At 47.1% G+C, this 12,416-nt stretch overlaps 1 pseudogene; it reads right to left on the bottom strand.

The window, feature by feature from the left end:
* Window positions 1–9,501: 9,501 nt before the first annotated feature.
* On the bottom strand, window positions 9,502–10,418 carry LOC102015364 (annotated as a pseudogene).
* Window positions 10,419–12,416: the final 1,998 nt, after the last annotated feature.

The following is a 12,416-nucleotide window of genomic DNA, read 5'->3' as shown; positions in this document are numbered from 1 at the left end:
GGCAGTGTTTCTGCACCTGCCTCACCGGGCACACTGGAAGCACAGTGTCGGCCCCCTGCGGGCTGCCCCTGACCTGGGGGGGGGGTCCCCAACTGTCCTTCCAGGGGACACTTGGAGATCCATTCCCAGCTCCACCCAGCCCAACTGGCAGGACTGAGGAGCAGGTGTCCGGGGCAGTGGACCACAGGGAAGGCACCGCTGTCTGCCTTGGGGCACTTGGTGTCCCGCTGCCGTCCCGCTGCTGTCCAGTCTCCTCACCGGGCACTGAGGCTCCGTACCGGACCTGAGGCCCCTGCTGTCTGTGCGTGAATTTCTGTTTTCATCTGTGTTGTTATTGAACAGGCCATCCTGAAACATGCGGTCGAGGGGCAGAAGCACGGCGCCTCAGTTTTCAGGGTCTCAGTGGGCTTATTTTCCACTCTAAACTCCAGGAATGAACACTTCACTCACAGAAGACTCCATGTTCCGTGAGCACAGTCGAGGAGGTTGGTTTGGGGATGTTGTTTGTTTTTAATTTGTTTTGGGGCCTTGGGATTGAACCCAAGGCCTTCACACTTAGCTACATCCCCAGATCCTTTTTAAAATTTTTTTTAAATTTTAGGACAGGGTTTGTGATGGATTGACAACTGGTGGTCAACTTGTGACACCAAGCTGAACTGAACCAGTGTGGTGCTGGGTGTGAGAGGCCCACCTGGGGATGGTTGCCGGCAGCGTAAGTGGCAGAACTGGAGAGGAAGAGGAGAGGCTGTTGGGAGCTGGTAGCAGCTGTTGGGAAACTGTTAGGGAGCTGCTGGTTCTCTTGGGCTCTTCTGCTGGAGGACCTTGTCATGCTGGCTTTCCTGATGAACTTGGATTCCTCACTGTCCGAGGAGCTCAGGACCTCGTTGTTGCTGAGAATGGCTATGGTTCACATTAGGGAGCTCTGGTCCTCACTTTGGGAGTCACTTCCTGGCTCTGGAGGGGCAGATGGTATACCATTCAGTCTCCTGGAGAAGCTTGCTGTGCTGGCTATCCTGATGGGAACTCAGCTGTCCTCCTCATCGGAGCAGCTCGGGGCCTCACTGTTGATGAGGATGCTGTGGTACCTTTCGGGGGAGCTCTGGTTCTTACTTTGCGTGTCGCTTCCTGGCTCCCTCAGCCTGCTAGCACAGATCCTTCATCCCGCTGGCGCAGACTTCCCAGAATGCTGAGATACAGACATGTGTCCCCATCCCCAGCTAGGAGGTTGGCTGCATAGACAGAGAAGGGCTGAAGCCAGCAGAACACAGAACAAAGAGCACAAGGGTCATTTCAGAGTCGTTTCCTTGTGAGATGAGGACAGAGACACAGAACAACAGGAAACAACAGGCTGGCTCGTTTTCGGGTCCACCAGGTTGCTCATAACAAGGATTACGGCAGCGGGACCCTTGCTGTCACGCCAACTGAAATGAGCCTGTTGGGAGATTGACCCTTAACTCTCCAGATGTCCTCTGGAGGTCAGATGACATCTTGGTTTCGACTTGATGACACAGAACTGTGGCGTGAGCGACTCCATTTTTATTTTCAGTCCAGTCTGTTGGAGCCTGGTGAAGGAGCATCAAAACAGTGACTTTCTAGAATTGTTGTTTAACAACTCAATAACCAAAACTTTTAAAAAGTCACAGGTGGGCTCAGTAGCAGTGTGGAGGGGACAGAATGAAGATTCGGTAAACGTGAAGCTCAAGCAAAGAAAGTGACCGGTGTAAATAACAGAGCACGTAGAGTAAGAGAAAGAAAGAACAGAGCCGGAGGCATCTGTGGAACTAGGGTGAAGGACCGGTCGGTGTCTCACCTGCCCTGCTGCGGTCTCTGCCAGGAACACGGCCGAGTTTTCCTTTTGCATCATTGGTGTTTGTAAGATTAGCTGAACTGATTGAGTTCTTTGAACAGTAGGCCACTGTTATGTATCTTGGTTGTATGGTGTCCTTTTGATTCTTTATTTACACTTTGGGCTTCTTATATAAGAGAAGCCATGTGGTATTTAAGTTTGGGTGTCTGTTTTATTCACTTAGTGGTATGGTCTCAAGGCTCATCCATTTCCCTACAAATGACTCAAGTTTGTCCTTCTTTATGGCAGTGTACTACTCCATTGTCTGTAAATACCACGTTTTCTGTATCCACTCATCTGTTGATGGGTGTCTAGGCTGTTCCCAAGCTTTAGCTACTGTAAGCAGTGCTGCTGTAAACATGTCATGCATGTATCACTATGCTATGGTCTCTTCAACTCTTTTGGGAAGATACCTAGAAGGGGGATAGCTGGGTCAAACAGACTTTCTATTTTTAGCTTTTTGAGGACGCTCTGTACTGATTTCCATAATGGCTGTGATAGGGCAAGTGAGTTCTGTGAGACAGGCACTCACAAGAAAACCGGAAAAGCCGGAACAGACAGCTGTGCTGAGCCAGGGGAGGGACAGTCTCTAACCAGGAGCCAGAGAAGATGTCCGCGCCTCTCTGGGTCTCACCTTCGGTGTAAGTACATTTTAGATTTCCATAGTAACCATTACCTCATTTTTGGGAATCTTCCAGGAATGTCACACGGCTATTATAAAGTTTACTTTTCCAAGAAGCTGTTGGACAGCCGGATTCCAGATGACCATTGCAGTTTAACTTTTAGTCCACTCCCCAGTCTGTCCTGTTTGTTCTGTTCCCATTGTACAAATCTGCTCTCCTTTAAGTGGGCCAATAACTAACCAAGGGGAGGGGGTGAAGAGTGGGGTCAAATACAGCTTCAGTGACCTTAAGTGATTTCTCTTAACATGGAGTTAAAAAAAGAAAATGGAGTCTCTCTTGCCCTGTCAGTTGCACCAGTCTACATTTCTACCAGCAGTGAAGGATTCCCTTTTCCCCACAGCCATGCCGGCATTTGTTATCAGCTGATTTCTTGATGATGACCATTCTTTCTGGGGTGAGATGGAATCTCAGTGCTGTTTTACTTTTCATTTCTCAAATGACCAATGATGTTGAACATTTTTTCATATATTTATTTGCCATTTGTATTTCTACATCTGAGGAGTGTCTATTCATTTCAGATGCCCATTTTTTGATTGGGTCTTTAAATTTGGGGGTTCTAATTCTTTTTGAGTTCTTCATATATTCTAGATGTGAGTCCTTTGAGTAGCTGACAAAAAATATTTCCCATTCTGTAGGTTGTCTTTCACTCTCTTGGTGGTTTCCTTTGCTGTGGAGAAGCTTTTTATTTGAATATGCCTTTTTGAGAAAGGGTCTCACTAAGCCACTAAATTGCCCAGGATAGATGTGAACTTGTGACCCTCCTGTCTCTGCCTCTCAAAGTGCTGGATTATAGGAGTGCGATACCACACCTGGCTAAAGAACATTAATTTTTATCTCGCAAGGAAAGCACGGTGTGTGCATTTCATTGTTGTTAACCGTAATGAAGAGATGGAGTCTAGTAAGCATACTGAGGGGCGGGAAGTTCTCCTGGAATGGTTGGTTTTTCGCAAACCGTCATCATCACGATTTCTGAAATTCATAAAGGAAAAAGGAAGAGCAGCACCGTGCTGCTGCACACGGCCCAGGGAAGGTGAGGAATGTGAGGACCCGGGAGTGACAGAGAAAGGGTGGGTGGAGGCTCCTTCTCCCTGCTGTGAGGGGCGTGGCGTGGTTGGTGTGAGCGGACAGTGCCTCGGCCACCACCACCACTGCACGCGTGGCCCCAGAGGTGCCCGTGGATGGACAGTGGCTCATCTGCCCGGGACGGAGCCGGCCATTTGCACTCAGCTTTCGTGGGCTCAGCGACTGTCCTGCGTCCTCGCTGCTCACAGAAACATCCTGCCCCAGGGACCTCACTGTAACATGACCCTTGTTTTACTTGTGACTCATTTCGCGGAGATTTCCCCCGGTCAGAGTTGGTGCTGGTCTCAGCCTGTGACTCCCAAACAAAGCCCCTGCAGAATCTCAGCTTACCAGGTGTTCCTGCGAGGATTCTCCTCCCTTGTCCCCTGCCCCTGCCTCCCACACCCCCCATGGGTTATTTAGCAAGTCGTCCAACACGTTAGTTTTTGTTGCTGTTCTGTATCTCTGCTTGTTTTCACTTATTTTTAACAATGTATTTATTTTTATGAGATAGGGTCTCACTACGCATTCCAGGCTGGTCTTGAACTCACTTGTTCAAGCCTGTCCAGACTAGCCTCAAACTTGTGGCAATCTTCCTGCCTCAACCTCCTGAAGGTGGGATTACAGGCGAGTGCCACTACACCAGCTTTCTGCATATTTTTAGAATATTGCTGTCATCCTACATTAAACCTTTCTCATTACTTGAGTACTGAATAATTTTTATATTTCTTTAATGGGGAACAAAAGCATTAGAGGTCGTGAATATTCTTCTTGTTATGGTCTTAACTTTGTCTCATGCACGAGGACTTGTGCTATTATTTTCTACTAACCATTGCTTAAGATTTTGAAGTTGAGATTTGCTGTGCCCCTCCACTTTCTGCTGCTATTTCTCTTTTATTACATTTTTATTTCACTGATGTCAGGGAAAGCAGGATATATTCTCTTCTTTGGGGATAATTTAAGACTTTCTTTGTGACAAAATGGCTCCATAAATTGAAACACTTATTTCTTAATGCTAGCAAAGAAAGAGTTCTGGGTATAGGTTTAAAAATTTATCTAGGTTTAGAAATTGTTGAAAATATCTTTCTATTCACATCATAAAAGTTATATCTATTTGCTGTATTAAGTATAATACATAACGATGCATATATACAGAACCATGTATGGGAAAAACATGTTGCCCCCTTCCCCAAACCCTCCTTAAAAGGAAAAACTCCTCTCCTTTTTTTCATTTATAAATCTTAAATTATGTTATCTTTTTCCCTAATACTTAAAAATTATTAATTTTTCAGCTTTTGTTTGTTCTTGTTTTTTAGAAACTTTGCGCTTCATGTATTTTGATGCTTTGTCATTTGGTGAATGTATAAGTCAGCTTTTCATTGCTGTGACCAAATACCTGACGTAAGCAACTTAACTGAGGAAAGATTAATTTTGGCTTCTGGTTTCAGAAGTTTCAGTCCAAGGAGAAAACATCATGGCGGATAAGCATGGCGGACGGGCGTGGCAGTAAGAGCTGCTCGTCTCACGGCAGCCAGGAATCAGAGTACCAGGAAGAGCCAGGATAGAGACAGACTGCTTCCGCCCGCAAGTAGCCCCCGAGTGTGACCTCATCGAAGGCTCATCCACTGATAAGGTAGTGCCCTCAGGACCCGGGTTGCCTTCCCAGAGCCCCATGCTTGAACACACGAGAGGGAGGCATTTTAGATCTAAACCATCACAGCGCTTAAATATGAATTGTGTATAACTCCCTTTTTACTAAGCAAAACTTTTGGGCCTATTTTTTTCCTTTTTGCCTTGAATTAAACATCTTAACCCCTACTTTCTTTTTATTAACTTGGCTGACTGCAATTTTATTTTTTTTTTTTTTATGCAAAAATGAGTATTTTAGCTGGGCGTGGTGGTGCATGCCTGTAATTCCAGCACTTGGGAGGCTGAGGCAGGAGGATTGTTGCAAGTTTGAGACCAGCTTGGGCTACAAAGTGAACTCAAGGAAAGCCTGAACTGTATGGTGAGACCCTGTCTCAAAAAGACAACAAAAAAATGAGTATTTTATTTTTGCAACACTAAAAGAAAAAAAAATCAAAACCACTATATTTCTACATTGAGGTGAAAACAATGTTTAAAATTTCTTATCAAATATATTCCAAAAGAAAGTATGTTCTATAAGGTTTCCAAAGCACAGGCAAATCTTAACACAACAGTACAGGAATCTGTAATTCTGGAAATTCTAGAGGGTATTTACAAACATAACTGTGATGTCCTTAACCCACTGGAGCAATCCGTTCCTGACAACCATATCAAGTAAAACTGGATTTGTTCCATTCATACTGTAACTTTATTTTAATACTTTTTACTTCTATGAGCTTTTAAATTCTAAAAATAAGTTTTGAAAGTGAAAAAGTGTACAAAGTTTTAGATATAAAGGTCCACAAGTGCAATTGTATCAGTCAGGGTTTACTAGAGGAACAGATATAATACAAGATAAATGTACACGAAATTACAAGTTTGGCTTACAATGGTCAGCTACAGAGTTGGATGAGGAAGCATGCAGAGGGTGTCTGCACGCCGGAGATTGAAGAGCCCAGCCCCGGGCCTGGAGCTCGCTGCAGTGTCCGCGCAAGTCCGTATCAAAAGGCTGATGGGTTTGTAACGGAATGCTGAAGAATCTACGATGAAGGCCGGAGAGCCAACACCAGAAGGCTGAAGAGTCCAGACGGAAGCCCAACAGTCTGCACAAAAAGCCAGGAGACGACCAAGCTGAAGGCGGAAGACCGGAGCTCCTCCGAAGAACCAGCAGCCAGTCCTTCCTCAATTCCTCTTTTTATGCAATCTATCTGCTCTGGGGAGGTGGGAGTGGTCCTCCACACCCACACCCTCTGCATGCCTGCCTCTTGCACAGGCTCAGGATGAATACAAAGTAAGCAACCTGGACCCCTTCTGAGTTGCATAGTTAACCTTCTAACTTCTCAAATTAACATAATAAACAACATCCCAGCAGGGTAAGGGCATGTCCTTTTCACCCCAAGAGGCAGAACTGCTGAGTCACTTGGCCAAACCTCTACACTCCCCAAGTGGACACAATGTATCAACCATAACAGCAATCTAAATAAATTTTCCCTTTATTTCTCCTGTGAATTAACAATAATCATGACCTTAAGCAGATACAGAGTGAACTTCAAAACCCAACACCCAAAATGAAAACTTCATGACTGGTAATATTTGGGACTAGCTTCTGTTTTAATACAAAATTTTTTTCTTGCCAGGTATGGTGGTGCACACCTGTAATCCCAGCACTCGGGAGGCTAAGGCAGGAGGATTGTTGCAAGTTTGAGGCCAGCCTGGGCTACCAAGTGAGCTCAAGTCCAGCCTCAACTGCATAGCGAGACCCTGTCTCGAAAAAATTTAAAAAAAATTTTTTTTTCTTTTTGGTTTTTTTCCAGTACTGGGAATCGAACTCATGACCTTGGGCTTGCCAGGCAGGCGCTGTGCTGCTGAGCTAAATCCCTAGCCCCTAAAATTTTTTTTCCTTGTGAAAGGTGTTCAATATACTTTTCAGTTACGTAGAGTTAAGATTAAAAGTGAAGTTTTCATTTTGGGTGTTGGGTTTTAAAGTTCAATCTGTATCTGCTTAAGGTCATTATTATGTTTGTAAATACCCTAGTATATCTATTCATTTCTGTTATCCATTTCTCTGCTGGTGGACACCCAGGTTCATTCTGTCTCTTGACTATTGTGAGAAGTCCTGTGCTTTACACAGAAAATTTCTTTTTTTTTCTTTTTTGTTTTTTTTCCAGTACCAGGAATCGAACTCATGACCTTGCGCTTGCCAGGCAGGCGCTGTGCCGCTGAGCTAAATCCCCAGCCCCATACACAGAAAATTTCATTTCCTTTGGATGCATATCCGGTGCTGGATCATGTGGCAGTTCTATGTTCAGGGTTTGGGGTTTGGTTTGGCCTGGTTTGGTTTTTGTTTTCATGGTACCCAGGAGGGAAGCCAGGCTGAGCACATGCGAGGCACAGACTCTGCCCCTAGCTCCGGCCCCAGCCCCGGCCGGTCCCAGCCCCAGGTTTAGTGCTTGAGGCCCTCTGTTGTCCTCCGCAGTAGCTGGGCCAGTTTCCATTCCTGCCAAGAGAGGGCAAGAGCTCCCTTTCTCCACTCCCCTCCCGCCCCTGTTGCCAAATTTGTGCATTTTTGATAGGAACCATCCTAACTGGGCCAGGGGATGTGCCTTTTCCTGTGATTAATGATGAACATTTTTACACATACTTGTTGTGTTATTTGCATGTTTTATTTTGAGAAATGTCCATTCAGGCCATCTGCCTAGTTTTAAATTGGATTGTTTCATCTTTCGGATTGACCTGAGCTCCTTCTGTATGCCGGATACTAATCCCTTGTCAGGCTGTTGCTCCACACAAGTTTTCTCCCCTCCGTGGTGCAGGCTGTCTCTCTGCTCTGTTGACATTTCCTTCGCTGTGTAGAAAGAAGCCCTTTGGTTTCACATAATCCCTGTTACGCCATAGCTTTACTTTCATTTTCTGTGCTTTCTGGGCTTATTCAGAAAATCCTTGTTGATTCAGTGTCTTGAAATGTTTCCCCTGTGTTTTCTCCTGGTAGTTTCATAATTTTAGGTCTGACATTCGGATCCTTGACTCATCTTGAGCTGATTTCTGTATATGGTGAAAAGTAGGGGGTCCAGTTGCCTTCTGCAGATGGAGAGACTGTCCCTTCCCTGGGTATGCTTTTGACATCTTTGTTGAAAAATCAGCTGGCTGTAAATGTGCAGAAGACACTCTCTCTCACACACAATAACACCAAAGAAAAAAAGAGGAACCCTACATTTCCGTTACCCAGAAAGCAGTGGTAACATTTGGTTGTATGTCTTTCCTTTTTAGGCATTAAGTATAAACTTTTAATCATGTTTTTAAAAATCAGAAGGAGTTCTGTATGGCAAAAACAATTAAAGATGTAAAGAGGAGTCTGAAAATATTCAAGTTACCTTCTGAGTTGTCTTAGTTACTTTTCTCTTTGCTGAGACAAATTACCTGACACCGAAGTGAAGAGAGGAAAGGTTTATTTCAGCTCACAGTTTGCAGAGGCTTTGGTCCACAGCTGGCTGCCTCCAAGGTGGCATGGCAGAGGGGAAACAGTCCATGGTGGGCAGAAGGCAGCAAAAGCAGCAAACGGTAAGTGAGGACAGCACCCTCTTTCTCACCCTTATATTCTAGCCAGGCTACATGGTCTTAGGGTGGAAGCACTCACACCCAGGGTGCACCTTCCCATTATTCACACTCAGAACCATGCCAAACCAACCAGTGGAGTCATTTACTAATCACACACCCTTAATCCCGGCACCGCACTCTAGATCTAATCATCCAGGTCCACCTATGATGCTAGGGAACATGAGGCTTCGGGGGAACATTTAGATACAAGCTGTATATTCCCAGATACAGCAGAACCGGGGGAAGAAGGGGACCATGGCTATCAGACTTCTGTCACTATCATGAAATACCTGAGGTGGGCTAATCAAGAAATGTAGAGGTTTGGATTCCATCTCATTCCAGAAAGAATGGCCATCATCAAGAAATCAACCAATAACAAATGCTGGCAAGGCTGTGGGGGAAAAGGACCCTTCTCCCTTGCTGGTGGGAGTGTAAACTGGTACAACCACTATGGAAATCAGTGTGGGAGAGTCCTCAAGTAACTAAAACAAGAGGTTCCATTTGACTCAGCTGTTCCCCTTTTAGGTATCTTCCTAAAAGGGTTAAAAGGATCATATCACTGTGAACCACGCACACCCATGTTTATAGCAGACAATGTATAATAGATAAATCTTGGAAATAGCCCATATGTTCATCAGAAGATGAATGGATAAAGAAAATATTGTATTTATACACAATTGAGTACTACTCTGCATAAAAAAGGATATTTTATTTTTTAATTTTTTTTTTTAAATTTGAAGTGAGCGTTTATTTACACAATTACAACATGCGGACAAACCCAAAAAAGGGGACTGAGTCTGCGCCCCCAGTGAGCACTCCGAGGGTACTGTCCCCAAGGGGGCTCCCACAGCAGCCGGGCCGCTACTCCTCCTCGCCAGCAGACTCTCTCTCAAATGTGTAGGCCATGAAGCAAGCATCAGGTCTCTTGCGGACAAGGGGATGCCCTGCTCTCACAATCTCAAAGCCCAAAAAGCTGTAGATCTGGAGCAAGGCAGCTCTGCCCTCCCGGTTCTTATGGAAGCAAATGACGCGGTCAGCGTGGGGCTGCTCCTCTGCAAACTCAGGGAGAACTGCAAAGCTGTCTCTGCTCCCCGCGCGCAGGGGGCCGCCGGGATCTCAAGGTAGAGGCTGCCAGCGCTCCACACCGCTTTCCAGGTAAGGTGTTTGGCATCTTGGAGCCTGGACTGGATATTTAGAATCCTCTCTCGTTATGAGACGTTAGTTCCTCTGATACATTCAGCCGATAATCACAGTAAAATGAGTTAGCCGAAAGGTCGTGATCCCGCTTACTGTTCCTCGGCCAGCTGGGGTCTTCCGAGGTGGGTGAGGGGCATGCGGAGCACCACCGCGGCCCTGGACCCAGGTCCCTACGGCGACTGATGGAGCCGGCCCTGGACCCAGGTCCCTACGGCGACTGATAGAGACCGAGGAGCTCTCGCTGCTGCCTACGTAGACCGAGAAGCGGCATGGCGAGGCTGGGCGGCTGGTGGCGCCAGGTTTATATCCCCTTCCTTCTCTCGGGCGAAGAAGCAGTGGCTGCTGAGGATCCGCTGCAGGGAACCCAGGAAAACCTCTGCCGTGCCTCTCCGCGCCGCCGCCGCAAACATAAACAAGGATAAACACGTTCAAAGGGGCGGGGAGTAAAGGGAGGGGCGGGGAAGGGAAGGACGGGAAAAGGAAAAAAGAAAAGGGAACGTTGGAAACAAAGCTTTCGTAAGTGGAGAGGAAAATAAAGGTGGGGGGAATGGGAAAAAGAGAATCAAGGTATGTCACGTACCGTACAAGCTCCCTATGATGAATGTGATCAATCAGTGTGACAAGTTTGTGCTAATAAAAAGTAAAGTTGAAAGAAAGAAAGGAAGCGGTTTCTTTAACCCGCAGTGTGCAGGTTCAGGTCCAAGGCTGGGTGGCCTGGTGCTTCGCCCTGTGGTGAGGTGGCGCGGTGTGGCAGGGTGCACTGGGGCTCACATCTAGAGCCAGGTGCGGGGAGGGGACAGGTCGGGTCCCACAGTCTTACCCAGTGGGAGGACAGGATTTGTCCCAGGTTTCCTGAGGACCTCCCCGCGGCCCGCCCCCTCCAGGACGACCACCCTGGGGACAGGCGTGGCGGACACCACCGCACTCCATGTCGCACTGCGGCACCAGCCAGCTCCACGCCTTGACCGCGGGTCGGACTGTTCTAGAGTTTTATCTCAACCTGCTCCTGACACGTGTGATGCTAGCTTCTCAACAGGAAATAACAAAAATGCATTTCTTCCAGAAGTCATTAGAATCACATTATTCAGAGGTAGTAGTTTCCACCACAATAATTATTTAGGTGTGTGTTTAACTGATTGCTGATGAATTCATTTTTTTCCCTTAGAAGCGGCAGATTTCTTTTGTTTGGAAGTGTCTGAGAGCTTTATCTCCCTCAAATTCAGTTACTTCCTAGGGATGTGTTTTGATCTAGGTAGAACTCATCACCTTTTTCTCGGGGTGTGTGTGTGTGTGTGTGTGTGTGTGTGTGTGTGTTTGCAGCACTGGGGATTGAATTGAGTTTCATCTGGGTCTAGTTGTAATTTTTTGAGACAGGGCCTCTCTAAGTCTTTCAGCGGCTCCCGCTGGACATCCTGGTTTCTGCTGTTGTTTTGTTTTGGGAGGTTTTTTTGTTTGCTTGTTTTTTGTCTTTTTGATACTGCTTTAACCTGAAGGTTTGGATCTGCTCTTCCAGGACGGTCTCTGCCTAAGTAATCCTGCGATCATTTCGGTTCCGCCTTTTCTGTCTTGTCCTTGTCTCAGGAACGCCTGTTGCTCGGGTGGTGAGTCTTCCTGTCTCCTTTTACACTGTCAGCTGATGTTGCAAAGGCCCCTTGGCCCTGTGCGACCCGGATGTCTGGTTAGGGTCCCGGCAATTCCAGGATGCAGAAAAGACCGAAGACCGCACAATTTCACTGTCACGTTCTTCTGTTTCTCTTCATATCCTCACCGAGAGAAAACTCAGGTATCTTTTCCCCAGAAATCAACAGACAGCAATCTTGGGTGAGGGTGTGTGGCCGCCGCTCGACCCTCGCTCCTCGGCCCTCCTCCTCTGTCTGTCCCTGACGGGGACCCCAGGCCCCGGGTCTTCTTGCCAGGACTTCTCACTGGGGAGCTGGGAGCGGGTGGGTGGGGAGCGCAGGGCTCATGTTGTGCCCCTCCGAGCTGCCGGGCCGCACAGAAGGGCTGAAGTGATGTCACCAAGCTTAGCCGTCCCTCCTGCTTCTTTTTCTGTGACCCCATCCTCTGTGGACACAAACGTGCTTGCTATGGGTGACAGGTAAGATGGCTCCCACTGGCCCCAACCCCATAGAAAACCTTAGGATTCAGGGGACAAAAGGGAGCCCCTTCCTCCCCCGGGATTTCACAGATCAAATCTCTCGGAGGAAACGCGATTGGCTCAGCTTGGCACGGAGTCAGCGTGGCGGGGAGGCTGGGGCGGACCGGGTGGGTTGCATATCCTGTCCTCTGGGAATGGGGCCAGTTTGGACCAACCGCTCCTCCCTACGGAGGGGTGTTTTGTTGAGAAGACAAAAGCAACAGATGTCTGCCACACCTCGCCTCTTTGGTATGGAAATGTGCCCTCCCGA

This window comes from Chinchilla lanigera, unplaced genomic scaffold, assembly GCF_000276665.1.
Source record: "Chinchilla lanigera isolate Chin_1 unplaced genomic scaffold, ChiLan1.0 scaffold00001, whole genome shotgun sequence".
Taxonomy (NCBI): Eukaryota; Metazoa; Chordata; class Mammalia; order Rodentia; family Chinchillidae; genus Chinchilla; species Chinchilla lanigera.
The sequence above is the reverse complement of the archived record's forward strand: the minus strand, read 5'-3'. Positions and strand labels throughout refer to the sequence as shown.